The 14,962-nt window shown below is 47.5% G+C and overlaps 1 protein-coding gene and 1 pseudogene across 12 annotated transcripts in view; one reads left to right on the top strand and one right to left on the bottom strand.

Moving 5' to 3' along the window:
• Positions 1-14,962, bottom strand: part of RALGPS1 (Ral GEF with PH domain and SH3 binding motif 1) — a 294,614-nt gene that overhangs the window by 67,028 nt on the left and 212,624 nt on the right. The gene's annotated exons all lie outside the window — the stretch shown is intronic.
• On the top strand, positions 1,496-2,240 carry LOC140607409 (proline-rich protein 3-like; annotated as a pseudogene).

Genomic DNA, 14,962 nt, shown 5'->3' with positions numbered 1-14,962 from the left:
TACTACAAAGCTGTGGTCATCAAGACAGTGTGGTACTGGCACAAAAACAGACATATAGATCAGTGGAACAGAATAGAGAATCCAGAAGTGGACCCTGAACTTTATGGGCAACTAATATTCGATAAAGGAGGAAAGACTATCCATTGGAAGAAAGACAGTCTTTTCAATAAATGGTGCTGGGAAAATTGGACATCCACATGCAGAAGAATGAAACTAGACCACTCTCTTTCACCATACACAAAGATAAACTCAAAATGGATGAAAGATCTAAATGTGAGACAAGATTCCATCAAAATCCTAGAGAAGAACACAGGCAACACCCTTTTTGAACTCGGCCATAGTAACTTCTTGCAAGATACATCCACGAAGGCAAAAGAAACAAAAGCAAAAATGAACTATTGGGACTTCATCAAGATAAGAAGCTTTTGCACAGCAAAGGATACAGTCAACAAAACTCAAAGACAACCTACAGAATGGGAGAAGATATTTGCAACTGACGTATCAGATAAAGGGCTAGTTTCCAAGATCTATAAAGAACTTATCAAACTCAACACCAAAGAAACAAACAATCCAATCATGAAATGGGCAAAAGACATGAACAGAAATCTCACAGAGGAAGACATAGACATGGCCAACATGCACATGAGAAAATGCTCTGCATCACTTGCCATCAGGGAAATACAAATCAAAACCACAATGAGATACCACCTCACACCAGTGAGAATGGGGAAAATTAACAAGGCAGGAAACAACAAATGTTGGAGAGGATGCGGAGAAAAGGGAACCCTCATACACTGTTGGTGGGAATGTGAACTGGTGCAGCCACTCTGGAAAACTGTGTGGAGGTTCCTCAAACAGTTAAAAATAGACCTGCCCTACGACCCAGCAATTGCACTGTTGGGGATTTACCCCAAAGATACAAATGCAATGAAATGCCGGGACACCTGCACCCCGATGTTTATAGCAGCAATGGCCACGATAGCCAAACTGTGGAAGGAGCCTCGGTGTCCAACGAAAGATGAATGGATAAAGAAGATGTGGTTTATGTATACAATGGAATATTACTCAGCTATTAGAAATGACAAATACCCACCATTTGCTTCAACGTGGATGGAACTGGAGGGTATCATGCTGAGTGAAGTAAGCCAGTTGGAGAAGAACAAACATTATATGTTTTCATTCATGTGGGGAATATAAATAATAGTGAAAGGGAATATAAGGGAAGGGAGAAGAAATGTGTGGGAAATATCAGAAAGGGAGACAGAACGTAAAGACTGCTAACTCTGGGAAACGAACTAGGGGTGGTGGAAGGGGAGGAGGGCGGGGGGTGGGAGTGAATGGGTGACGGGCACTGGGGGTTATTCTGTATGTTAGTAAATTGAACACCAATAAAAAATAAATTTAAAAAAAATGAAAAAAAAAAAAAAAGAAAAAGAAAAAGAAAAAAGATCAGGACTGTCCTCCAAATCCCGCTGCAGCCATTGCTGCAACCACGATGCCCAAACGAAAGAAGGAGAATCATCAGCAGCCGCCGCCACTACAACAGCCCCCGCTGCCAGAGCAGGAGGAGACTGGAGACGAGGAGGATCGGAGTCCCATCGGACCACCCAGCCTTCTGGGCCCTCCCCCCATGGCCAATGGAAAGCCTGGTGACCCCAAGTCAGCCCCAAACTGGAATCCACCCACATGTCCACCATCAGTAGAATGAATAAATAAGTTGTTGTGTGTGCATGCAATGGGATACTACACTGCAATGAAAATGAACGAACTCCTGCTACAGGCAACCTGGATGAATCTCACAAACACGGTGTTGAGCAAAAGGAGCCAGACAGAAAAGAATGCAGACTCTCTTCACAGAGGTCCTCCAGGATCAAGGGGACCAATGATTCCACCACTGCTGAGCCTCCTACCTCCTCCCAGGGGCAGAGGCCCAATTCGGGGAGGCCTGGGCCCCAGGTGTGGCCCATATGGTCATGGCTGGTGGGGGGCCAATACTGAATCTCCCTTTCTGGACCAGGCCATGGGTGTCCATCCAGAGGAGGCTTTCACAAAGAGCAGAGAAATCCCCGAAGGCTCAAAAGTTAGTCTCTTATCAAAAATACCCGCCCAAGGATGGCCCCCAAGTTATGGAAGACAAATCCAACTGCCCTGTCTGCCAACACTTTGCCATTTTGGGCCACTGTTGATATGAGGACCTCTGTGCCTTCTACCACCCAGGCATCAATGGACCTCCTCTGTAAGACTGTGCCTTCCTATCCAGGCTGGAAGGAGCCCTCTGACCTAGTGGCCATATAGTTCCCTGTGGCCCTGTGACGGCTACTATGAGGCTGTTCCACCCACCACCCTCAGACAGTGACACCCACCCCCAACTGCCACCTCCCCCATTTGGGGTCCAGAGTTGTGTTTCATCACTGGTGCCCAGTGTGTGGGCTTTCTTCTGATCCAGCCTCCAGAGACTTGCCTTCAGGACCCCGCCTTTGCTCTCTTCAACTGCTTCCTGGATCCTCTTCCCCTTAGCCAACTGACTGCTGAACAGGAAACCTCTTTGGTGCTGTTTCTTGTGCACCAGTCCACCCAGCCCTCGCTACTGCCCTCGATTCCTAAGAGCCCTGGAGCAGTTTCCTACCATTCCCTTCTTCTAGCTGCTTAAGTCTTTTTTTTTTTAAGATTGATTATTTATTTATTTATTTATTTATTTATTTATTTATTTATTTAGACACAGAGAGAGAGAGGCAGAGACACAGGCAGAGGGAGAAGCAGGCTCCATGAAGGGAGTCTGACATGGGACTCGATCCAAGGTCTCCAGGATCCCACCCTAGGCTGCAGGCGGCGCTAAACCGCTGCGCCACTGGGGCTGCCCCTGCTTAAGTCTTTTTATATGACGAACCCTACCCCCAAAGTTGCCAGTTGCTCTGTGAAACTCACCAGGTTGACCTGAGGTCAAGTACGGATGACTGGTGCAGAGTTACTCCCTGAAAGGCCACTCTCTCTGCTTTTGGATTTTGTAGATCCTGCGTCAGTAGCATGATCCCCACCGCTCTGGTCTGTGATCATTGTGCTTTGTGAAACTGTGTATTCCCTCATACGTAGCCTTTCTCAGTGTCTGTGGCATCATTGTGACTTCCCAACACTAGAGTAAGTTTTCCTGCCAAAATGAGTGAGGCGGGCAGCCCCGGTGGTGCAGTGGTTTAGCGCCGCCTGCAGCCCAGGGCATGATCCTGGAGACCCTGGATCGAGTCCCACATCAGGCTCTCTGCATGGAGCCTGCTTCTCCCTCTGCCTGTGTCTCTGCCTCTCTCTCTCTCTCTCTGCATCTCTATGAATAAATAAATAAAAATCTTTTAAAAAAATGAGTAAGGCTCTTGATGCCCTCTAGACTTTCCACACCTCCCAACATGGAAGAATTGTGAAACTTTCCGCAAGACTGCCTCCCTGGTCTCCCCATTCTCCTGTTGTCAGTTTTTTGGGGTTTGGCACAAGCCCATGAGATGTCCTCTAAAGCCTCTTACGGGCTATCCTATCTCCTCTCCAGCCCACTTTAGAGTACATCATTGTGAGGCCACCAGCCCTTTCGTCTCTTATCTGTGAATAATTTCGTTTGAATTCTGTGAATCTCCACCTGGCCTACCCTTGGGTGGAACCTGGATGGTACTGTCACCCTCATCTAACCTTCTTCCCTACATTCCTAGCACTGGTTGTTTTTTGTGAAAACGGCAGTGAACAGGTTCGGTTTTGCACTGGCCCTGAAGAAATGGGTCAGGAGTTGTGTGGGCAAGAGGGAAGGATGAGAGCTGCTGGAGAACTGAGAATGAATTTTTTTCTTTGTAACATTTTTTATATTAGTAATAAATGCAGTGGAAACCATAAAAGAAAAAAGAAAGAAAAGAAAAAAGATTGGAGTGGGGCAGTGCCTGGCTGGCTCAATTGGTGGAGTGTTTGACTCTTGATCTCGGGGTCAAGAGTCATGAGTCTGAGCCCCATGATGAGTGTAGAGAAGACTTAAAAATAAGATCTTAAAATAAGAAAAGGAGAAAGAGAAAAAAGATGAAAATCACCTCACCAAGGCTGATGGATAGTCTTATTGATAGCAAGCATCCAGGAAGAAACTAAACATTCTGTAAGCAGATGAAGAGGGCAGAAATGCAGACTTGGTCAATTTGTACTCTCAGGACCTACCCCCCAGACTCAAAGACCAAGGGTTCTAAAAACTAGAAAACCTAGGCCAATGACCAGTATGCTGCCCAGCAGGAGTTGATCTGGGGGGCTCTGGAATGTGCTGGCTGGGTCTTTGCCCTCCATCTACTCACCTCCACTTACAGATCACTACCTCTCAGAAAAGAGCTGGAGTGTGTCCAGGGGGAACCCCATATGTCTGTCAATAAACCCTGAAGAACAGATTTCATAGTCAGAGGGAAAGAAATCCAACATGGGAACACATGGAAAAAAAATGCCAAACTAGAGTCTGAAATGCATGACGAAGGGGTTGAGCCATGAAAATACATGTCCTCAAATGTTCTATTCCAGTATCCAAAAGAAGGGTGAAAACACTTTATCTTTCAATATGGTACAAGAAGACAAGGCTTGATGATGGGAGAGAACTGTCAGAGATGAAAATGACATGAGAATGAGCTAGAGAGAGAGAAGCCTGAGATGAGAAAAGAAGAAAAGGAAACTAAGAAACACAACAGAATAATAATAAAAAAATAATACCAGAGACAGAAAGGACCAAAATGGACACTAGGGGAACTTGCATCACTGATGTGGAGGGCCGATTTGGCAAGGTCGAATGCCAAGGAAAAGGACAAGGGAAGAAGAAATATAAGGGCATGTGGGGGATCTGAGAACAGACAGCCAATCTGGGGCAGGGGTCGTCCTAAGGAGTGTGTGCCAGGGCCCAGGGAGGAGACCTAATTCTAGGTGTATTTGAGATGAATTCGTAAATTAAAACAAAAACAAAAAAAACCTTGCAAAGATCCAGGCAAAAATCAAAAGCAGTGACAACAACAACAAACCCAGAAGAGTGACCCTGACCCACCCGGTGAGTTGTAGGGGCCCCTTTTGCCCTGCTCCAGTGGAACCTAATGCTTCCCCAGATGACTCTAATGATGGATGTGTTACCTGCTTGCCTGCCCAGCTGCTTCCCTATGGGAGAGGGTGCTTCTTGAAGGCAGAAGGACTATTTATTCTTTTTTTTTTTTTAATTTTTTATTTATGATAGTCGCACACAGAGAGAGAGAGAGAGAGAGGCAGAGACACAGGCAGAGGGAGAAGCAGGCTCCATGCACCGGGAGCCCGACGTGGGATTCGATCCCGGGTCTCCAGGATCGCGCCCTGGGCCAAAGGCAGGCGCTAAACCACTGCGCCACCCAGGGATCCCTATTTATTCTTGAAATGTGAGTGGACGACTGGTGATTTGTCAATTGATTTGATTTGATTTTTAAGAAGAAAAATATTTTCCCCTAGTAATTATGGTACTTAAGTATAAAGACCCAAAGAGACGACATAGGATTTTGAATGCCGTAAAACTTGGTCAATGCACATTTCCCCCCACAAATGTATGAGTACATTTCACCACTGCAGACTGAGGGCAGCAGCAGACATCAACTTCTGGATGCACTGTGAACAGAATACACGTGCTCTAGCCACACTTCCTCATCAGCAGCATGTGAAGCCCAGAAACGTCTCCTGCAGACGCCGCCCCAAGGGACAGCTCAGCCCTGGATGCTGCAGGTGAGCTCTGAGGATGAATGCCTCTCTGTGGGCCCGGTGGAGAAGGTATGGTAATCGGCTGTATGGGCAGGGGCATTACTGTCTAGTGTTGGGTACAGGGAAGGGTGCTTCCTGCCAACTCCCTGGGCAACGAGTACCCGGAAAGTAGGAACTTGCAATTGGCCATGGATGGCGGGCTGCCCTGAGTGGAACCAATAATGGTATGAGTGGGTTGGGAGGTTGAGGTACCCTTCAATAAGAAGGTCTATTTGGAGACTGAAAAACCTCATGTCAGCTAAAGAGGAAGAGCATCACCTCAGGGCAATGGTGAAGGAAAATGACTCGGCAAATGTCCTATTTCCTGGGCTGCAGTGGGCACTGCTCTGGGTGAAGAGCTGATCCTCCCCTCTGATCAGTTTCCTGCCAGTGATCTGTTCTGGATCTTGCTTTCAGCAAAGCGCTCTGGTGACCCAGAGTCCATATATCGGACCCTGGGGAGGAGGGGCTCAAATAGGCTCCTACAAGACAAGATAGTTGCCTCAGAGCAGGCGGCAGGAGGGCAGGAGCCTCAGGCAAGCCAGTGCTTGGTAGGACAACCATGGTCATTGAGTTCCTACTGTGTGCCAGGCTCTGGGCTTAGAGCTGCATCTGCATAATCTCTTGGGGTCCTCATTTTACAGAAGAGGAAGTGAGGCTCAAAGAGGCTAAGCTGTTTGTCCAAATCCAAATAGTGAGTGTGTGGCAGAGCTGAGATTTGCACCTCAGGGCTCTGACCCGAGATGTGGCCTTGCCCTTCCTCATCCTGGTCCCATAGGACAGCCCAGGATTACGCAAAGCCTGCAGAGCTGGGGTGGGGGCGCTGCCATTTGCAGGCTGGGCCTGAGCCAGGCCTGGTGCTCTGGGCCTTAGATGCTCCCCTCAGCTCACCAACCAACAGGGCTCCAAGGAAAGCTTCACTACCCCCGTCATCCAGATGGGGACACTGAAACTCAGAAAGGTAGGGTGACTTTCCAAAGGTCTCTTGGTGAGTAGATGGAGAAGCCAAGATTTAAATCCAAGTCTGGCTGGCCCTAGTCTGTGCTCTGTTCAACGTAAGGATTGTGGGGACTGCCTTTTAGTCTCTCGGTTTTGTTTCATGCCAGGAGCTGAGTCCTGAGGTCCTTGCCTGGAAGTCTGAGTCACAGACCCTGACCTCAGAGGGGACAGATGTCCTTCTGAGGAGTGGAAACATTTCTAGGCCAGAACAGGACATAGTTCCAAGTGGATTACCAAGATCTCAGGCAGGAAATCTGATTTATGGCCCACCACACCTCACTCTTACTGGCTCATGGGCCCCAGCTCAGCCATGGCGCTGGACTGAGAACCCCAAAGCCAACACTTCTTCAGCAAGAGGTGCCCACTCCAGGTGTTGGCATCTCCCCTGCCAGGAGCCTTAGGACACAGTCCCTGAGATTTCTCAGCGCTGACCCTTGAAGACGTCAATAAGATACCAGTGTCAACCAGTGGACAGGCTAGGCCTGGCAGGAGAGCAGCAGCTGCTCAGGGGATTAAGCAGTCCTCTGGAGGCCAGCCTGGGAAGCCGGTCCCATTGCTGCCATTTAGTGTGGGAGCTCTGGAGCCAGGCAGTCTCAGGGGATGGCCAGCTCTGCCACCGATTTACTCCCAGTGGTCTCAGAAGGCTCCTCATGTTTCAGCCATGCAGCAGGGGGCAGGTAGTGGCATGCCTCCCTCATGTGGAGGCCAGATGGAAGGAGTGGAAGGGTGCACAGCACTCTGCATAAGGTCACTGTTCAGTAAAGGTCAGGGCGATGGTAATGGCATTAGTAGAGAAAACTGTCTCATGGCAGGCCCAGTCCTCTGAGAAATGAGGACCCAGGTGGCACCACCCACTCCACCCCACTAGCCCCTCCCTCTTCCAGCCCTCCATATCCGGTTACACCCACAGCAGGGGTTGAACAAGGATAGGAATGCCTCAAGAGCCACTCATTCACTTCTCCTGCCTGTTCCCTGGCTTTACTACAGTCAGAGCTAAGGGGGAAGGGGAATTCCAGTAGCCAGAGGAAGTCTCTCAACCCTTCAGAGCAGCACAGAGTGCTGGGAGCCCCAGTGTGAACACCCACTCCACCAGGTGACCCTGGGGAAGCAGTCTCACCCTTGAGGCTTCATCTCATTTGTCCCCACCTCATACGTTCAATCTGAGCACTAAATGAGGTATTATAAGCAAGCCAACACAATGCCTAGAAGACAGCAGGTTTGTTCATTTGGTCAGTCATTCATTCAGTCAGTCATGCAGTTGTTCATTTAGTGAATAGGTGCTGAAGTCTGAAAGTACAGCAGTGAGAAGAACCAGACATGCTCCCCACCTGCCCTCATGGGCCTGACGATCAGGCACTGAACAGATGCCGTGCCTCCCTCTCTTCCATGTCCTCTCTCTCTCTACTCCTTTACTACTTGGGTGGGCATGGAGAGCCCCAGTTGGGTGGTTCTCAGCTGGGGAGTCATAGCTGCACCTAGAGGGCGGCAGCCTCAGAAGGCTGCTTATCTTTGGGGCAACCATAACTTTTTATACACCAAGCCTGTGAGTACTGTACTGCCTCCCACAAAATGCCCTTTATTTCTACCATATGTGTGCTCAAAGAGGTATACTTTTAATACCACATGCACTGTCCCCAGTTGTATGAAGGGACTTGGGGTTTTATAGCTACTGATGAGGAGTTTAGGGCAGTGGCAGGTTATGAGCTTTGCTGTCAGCAATTCTATGGGACTTGGGCAAATTACTTAATTTATCTGAGCCTCAATTTCCATTTTTGCAAGAGGGACATAATTCCAACCTTGCAAGGCTGTTCTGAGGATCAGAGCTATTGTGTGAAAGCCTTTAACACATTATCTGGAACAATAACAATGATAATTGTTACACTAATGACACAGCTAACATCTATTAGCATTTACCATGTGCCAAATGTTGTGCTAAGGGCTTTTCAGGCATTAATTTATTATTTTATTCAGCAAGTTATTTATCGAGATACTAGATGCTAGGGATACTTCAAGGAACACAACCAATACAGCCTCTGCTTCTGTGTGGCTCACTGCCTAGAGGAGGGGTCAGATAGTGAGCAAGTAGCTGTGCAAATAATTATATAATTAAACTAAAACTGTGATGATAGCAACATAGGAGAAGTACACTCCTCCCCGTGAGTAAATGCCATTACATATGTATTCTAAAGGAGAAACTGAGGGTCAGAGAGGTTAGGCAACCTGCTTGAGGTTGTAAACACGGTGAGAGGCAGAGTCGGACCCCAGATCTCATTTAAATAGGGCTGGTTTTGCCTATAATAGCATTGGCAGTTCCAAATCTTGTACAGGGGGTCCCACATCCTCAGGGCTCCTCCTCCAGTCCAATAGCAGTACCTCAGAGCAAAGGCAGGACCGGAAGTCAGCCTGACAGCAACAGCTTACTGGCCCCCCAGGAGCCACCACCACTACCGGCAGCCCAGCCAGCCTGGCTCTGCCACTGACCAGTTCTGTGGCTCTGGCTACCCTACCGTAAAATGGACAGAGAAGAGTACTTTCTGCAAGGCTGCCTTGAGATCCAGCAGACAAAGTGGCTGTCCTTATGTAGACAACTGAAGTTCACACTGGTCCGCCCTCCAGCAAAGCAGATTTTAGGAATGAAACAGGACCTCCCTGGAGTGTGGAGCCCCACAGCTCACTTCCTCGCTCATTCTCTCTCTCTCTCTCTCTCTCTCTCTCCCTTCCTTTTTAAACTGGGATATAATTGACATAACCATAGCTCTATTTCTTAGCTTGCTTTACTTATTGTAACTTCACTCATTCATATATCACCTTCAAAACATTTGCCAACATAGCACCTACATATTTTTATGTAACAGAAAATTTACCATTAATGACATTTAGTACATTCATGATCATGTGCAACCATTACTGCTATCTTTTCACCAACCCAAAAGGCAAACCTGTGCCCACATACTCCGTTTCCCCCTCCTTCCAGCGTCAGCAATCACTAACCTAATTTCTGTCTCTATGGATTTACTGACTCAAGATATTTCATATAATCTGTGGCCTTTTATGACTGACTTCTTGCAAGTAGCATAGTGCATCCAAGGGTCATCCATGTTGCAGCATGTGTCAGCACTTCATTCCTTGTTATAGATTAATGATAGCCTATCTTATGTGTAAATCACTTTTTTGCTTTATCTATTCATCAGCTGGTGCATATTCGGGTCATTTCCATCCTTTCGCTATCTCAGTAGTACCACTATGAACATTCATGTACAAGTCCTTGTGTGTACACCTGTTTTCAATCCTTTGGGGTCTATACCCAGCAGTAGAATTGCTGGGTCACTTTTTTTTTTAACTTAATTTTTAAAAATGAAATTATGGATTTAACATGCTAATAACATTAGCAGAAATATTTAGTTATTAAAGTAAGAGAGGTTCTTCTCTAGATGCCATCTAAAATCATAAGGACCAGAAGTAATAGGTGTCCACACTCTAGGAAACTGAGAGTCCATGAATTCCTGCATTCGCTGTCCACAGCACTGGGCCACTGTGGGGCAGGGTCCTAGGAACTAAGGCCGAGTTAGATGCTACAGTTACCTAATGGGTCGTAAGCAGTGTTGGAGGGGGCTGGCCATGGCTCAGGGTCAGTCATCAGGGTAAGCTCTCTGTCTACATCATCATGGGAATGTGGGCTACTAAGGACAGGTGGAGCTGGCCTGGAAAGAATGAGGTGGAGGGCCCAGGGCTGCAGCCACCAAAAAGGACAACTTCAGAGTAGAGGCCCTTGAAGGGGTCTGGGGCTAGTCCGAGGCTGTCCCACCCTTCTACTCTCTTGAGGCCAACTCTCCAGGAGGGAGGGCAAGGCAAGAACAAAGGGCCTGGCTTTCAGGATTCCACTCAGACATTCTCCGACAGGGAGTCCTGCCCCCTGCTTGGAGACCTCTCTGCCTTGGTAATTATGGGATGCCCAGAAAGAAGGGGTTGTTTTTTTTTTTTGTTTTTTTTTTTGATGGAGACTCTTTCATCTCTGACCTAAATTATACATCGTGCACTAACGTTTTAACTCTGATGTCTTCTAGAATTCAAATGAGACATAAACATACTCCCAGAAGCACAGAGTCTGCATTCACTACTAGGACCACCTTGACCAAATAAGAGGTGTCACCACATCTATTTATAGTTTAAACATCCTTCCACTGTCTTTCCCTGAAAATCTATTGAGGCAGTTCCCACACAAACAAGGAAAAAGCCGACCCCAACAATCATTCATTCATTCGGGTGGACAGCAGTCAAGTCATGGCCAGCATGGGGACATGGAGAGAAAGTATGAGGGGCTCTCAGCACAGAAACGGAGTGGATAGAGACACGTAAAATTCATTTAAAAAGCCACCATTTAGAATGCATTACATCAATAAGTCGAAAATGAGACCAATGCCGAAAGCCAGCAAGGCTACTCTGAGACGGGAAGGCCCACATGCTGCTGGCAGCAGGGAGAGTTCATACAACCGTTTTTGGAAAGCATCAGGGATTTCAAAGCCAGAAAAATACTGGTGCCCTTTGACTCAGTAATCCCACTCTTAGGAACTTATTCTAAGAAAATAACTAAAAGGAGAGAAAGACTTTGTACACACAAAGGTATTCATGGGAAATCTAGTGGTTAAACATGAACGAGACACAAAAATTGGAAACACTCTACTGTCAGACCATAGAGACATAGCTAAGAAAACTAAAATGAACGGCATGACAAAAATATAGGAGATATTAAGTGCCGGAGTGACAGGATTTTAAATGCTTAAAAAAAGAAAAAGAACCTTCACGGCACTGTTACACGGTTTGCCCACTGTGCAAAGGAATGTATTAGTCGTTAGGTGAGATAAAACTTTCTTCTAATCATTGATATTTACTATCAAACTTAAGTTTGATTCTCACCAAAGTAGCAGCAAATATATTTCAGTCACATACATAAATATAAAGATGCAGCACGCTTCCAAAGAAGAGCAGTTTCCTCCCCAAATACCAGGAAACCTCATGACCCTCCTCTTCCCTGTTACTTAATCTGCTAACCATCATGTGCAGCACATGAAATGCCAGTAGCCCTGCCCTTGGAGAGGGTCCCATGGGCCTCTGACCTTGTCTGACCCACCAGGATGGTTCCCTGGTGCTCCTGGTGCTGCCTGGCTCCTGCTTCCCTCTGGACACGCCCGCCTCTCCCATGACCTCCGGAGCAGCTGCCCCACTGCCTTATACCCACACAGTTAGGGGCGACCACTCAGCCTGGCATTCCAGGCTCTCCGTGGTATGGTACGTCTCACACACCACTCCAGTGTAGGGTGATATTCAGCAGTGAATGTGCCACTGATAGGATGCTCTATTTCTCCTCTTGGGGTCTGAGGCCAGGGCTTCCCTTAACATGCATGTGGGCTGGGTGTGAGGACAGTGGACTCACAGGTCCCCAGGAACCTCAGGTGCATCCCTGCCCCCTTTGAGGTGAGCAGGCAGGCTTCCAGCGCTCAGCCTTAGGCATTTATAGCCACTGGGCAGGAGAGCCTGCAGCCTTTGCTAGCCCGAAACCGGGCCTGCTCCTGTGACTCACTTCCCAGCACCTGGGCAGAAGGCAGTTTGAGAAAAGGTGTGAGGCCTGTGTTCTCCCAGAGTGTTCTAAACTGAACAGCTAGCATTTACAGTGTTGCAAATCAACAGACCTATGTGAGGCTGGATTTTCACAAACAACTGTAAAAATATTAAGTGTTGGAATGGGCTATTGAATACATACTCCAAAGTGACAAATTCATACCAAAGATGCATTTACATATAAGGCAAAAACACGCAATAAAATTTTATGTTGTAATTTCCTATATTCAAAACACTTAAAATACAGAATATATTTTTAAAAAACTTAAAAAAAACTGTTAGCAAAAGGCTGGCAATTGTCCTTACTTAGGAAAAAATATCCTTCATTCTGAGATTATACCCTCTTACATTGTTGGTGTTAAGATGTTCCTTCCCCTAGGAAACAAAGATGATAGTTTATATTCCCTTTACTTGTCATTAAAAAAAAAAAAAAAAAAAAAAAAGGCAGTAGCCTCCCAAGAGTCTCCAAACTTTCTCTCTGAAGTTTCCTTTGCTCATGACATCTGAAGTCTGGGACCCAAAAGCCTGAGGTCACATGTAGTTCTCTGGCAGCGGACTGCAGGCTGGTACTGAGCATGCCAGAGCTGGAAACCCCAAGGGTGGGTTCAAAGCAAGGAAAGTGACATGGCTAGCAGGAAGGTAGTTTTGTGTTGCTGCAGGCTGGAGGATCTTATCTCAAACTAAAAAAATAGCTAAAGGTTGAGTAAGCAGGAATTTCAGCTTGACACAAAAATCAAGCTTGAGTTCATCTCTTTTCTCTTTTTACTGTCAGAGTTTACTGTAGGTCACTCACCTGAACCCCCATCTCGCTCACACCTGAACCTCCAGGCACCTCTGCTTGGCCAGGTGCAGGCTAGCAAACCCTCAGCTCAGGAGGCATCTGCCGAGCCTCAGCAGGGCCCTCAGCCTGTTCCACAGTCTTGCCCCTCCTTGGTCCCACTCCCATTCTCTTCTATGGCTGGTTTTCCTCAACAGCTGCCTACCACTCCCACCCCCAGCTGTCCCTCCCTGCCACCTTGCCTCCTAAACGAATGACCTCAGCTTCCTGCTCTGCCCCCTCATCTATCTGTACCCATCCTCTACCCTGCCTTCCCTCCAGGGCACCACCCTCACCCCCATCTTCTCCAAAATGGACCCCCTGGCTCACCCCATGCTCAGCTGGCCATCTTTAATGTGGCCTATCTCACTACCTTATTTTTTTAAGGTCTAAAAGGACATTTCTGATTAAAAGGAATTTATGTTCATCTTAGAAAACACAGAAAAGCACGAGAAAAGTAACTTCCTGTGGGATTCTGAATTTAGGTGTGTTCTTCACATAAATATACTCGTCTATATAAGCTGATCACATGTTGCTGCATGGTTCTGGGGACTGTTCTGCTGGTGGAAGACCCCAGAGGGTTCGTCCATCAGTGGAAGTGGAAAGGTCCCAACACGGGTCAGTACTAAAGCATCATCATAAGTCCTGGACTCCCCAGATGCCTTTTTTTTTTTTTTAAGATTTTATTTACTTATTCATGAGAGACGCAAAGAATGAGAGAGAGAGAGAGAGAGAGAGAGAGAGAGAGAGAGAAGCAGAGACATAGACAGAGGGAGAAGCAGGCTCCTCGCAGGGAGCCTGATCCCAGGACCCCGGGATCACGCCCTGAGCTAAAAGCAGATGCTCAACCGCTGAGCCACCCAGGTGCTCCCCCCCCAAGAGCCTTTTGTGAAAGCCCAGAGGTAGGCAGAGACTGCCACAGACCCTGCTGCCTGCGTGGTGTATGTACATTCTGCCCAAGCCCTTCTCGATAGTGCTGGATAGCTCTAGGGTCTGGGACCAGATAGCAGCCCACACACCTATTCCTGTCAGTCAGCCAACCCCTGCCTCGCCACCCTCCGGGGTCCCCCAAAGCCAATTGTCAAGGTGGGAGGAAAAGCAGGAAAAAGAAGAGGATGGGCCTCATGGGGTGGAGAAGAGGGGCTGGCTCCAATGAGAGAGCCCAAGCTCCCAGCACTCCTCCTGCTACAGGCTCACTGCCGTGACAATGGCAACAATAATGATAATAATCATAACAACGTAAGAGCTCATCACCTGCCAAGCATTGAGAAAATGATCAACAAGTCTCATCTCTGTTCCCCAAAGTGTGACACACTCTACTGAGAGGATCATGGTGGTTTGGGATGGACACTTGTACCTCTTTTACCATGTATTAGAAAAATTATTGCACAGGGATGCCAGGGACTCTTGGTCTCGACACAGGTCATGATCTCACAGTTGTGAGATGGAGCCTCGTGCGGGGCTCCATGCTCAGTGGGGAGTCTGCTTGAAGATTCTCTCTCCTTCTGCCTCTCCCTGCACTCGCACATGTGCACTCTCTCTCTCAAATAACCTTAAAAAAATAAAAGATTGCACAGCAAACCCTTGATAGCATAATACAAATAAAATATTTAAAGAGAAAAACTAAGAAGGTTAAGGAAGGGTGGCAATGGTCATAAAAGCCTGAAGTCTGGGGAAGCACCACCATCCTGGACCCTCACTGCAGCTGTCATACACTTGACGAGGCACAGGGAGCTGGAGTGGTGCCCTGGGTAGCCGGGTCACGCTTAGGACCTGTGCCTGTCT

Source organism: Canis lupus, chromosome 16 (assembly GCF_048164855.1).
Source record: "Canis lupus baileyi chromosome 16, mCanLup2.hap1, whole genome shotgun sequence".
Lineage (NCBI taxonomy): Eukaryota > Metazoa > Chordata > Mammalia > Carnivora > Canidae > Canis > Canis lupus.
This window is presented reverse-complemented; position numbering and strand designations above follow the sequence as displayed.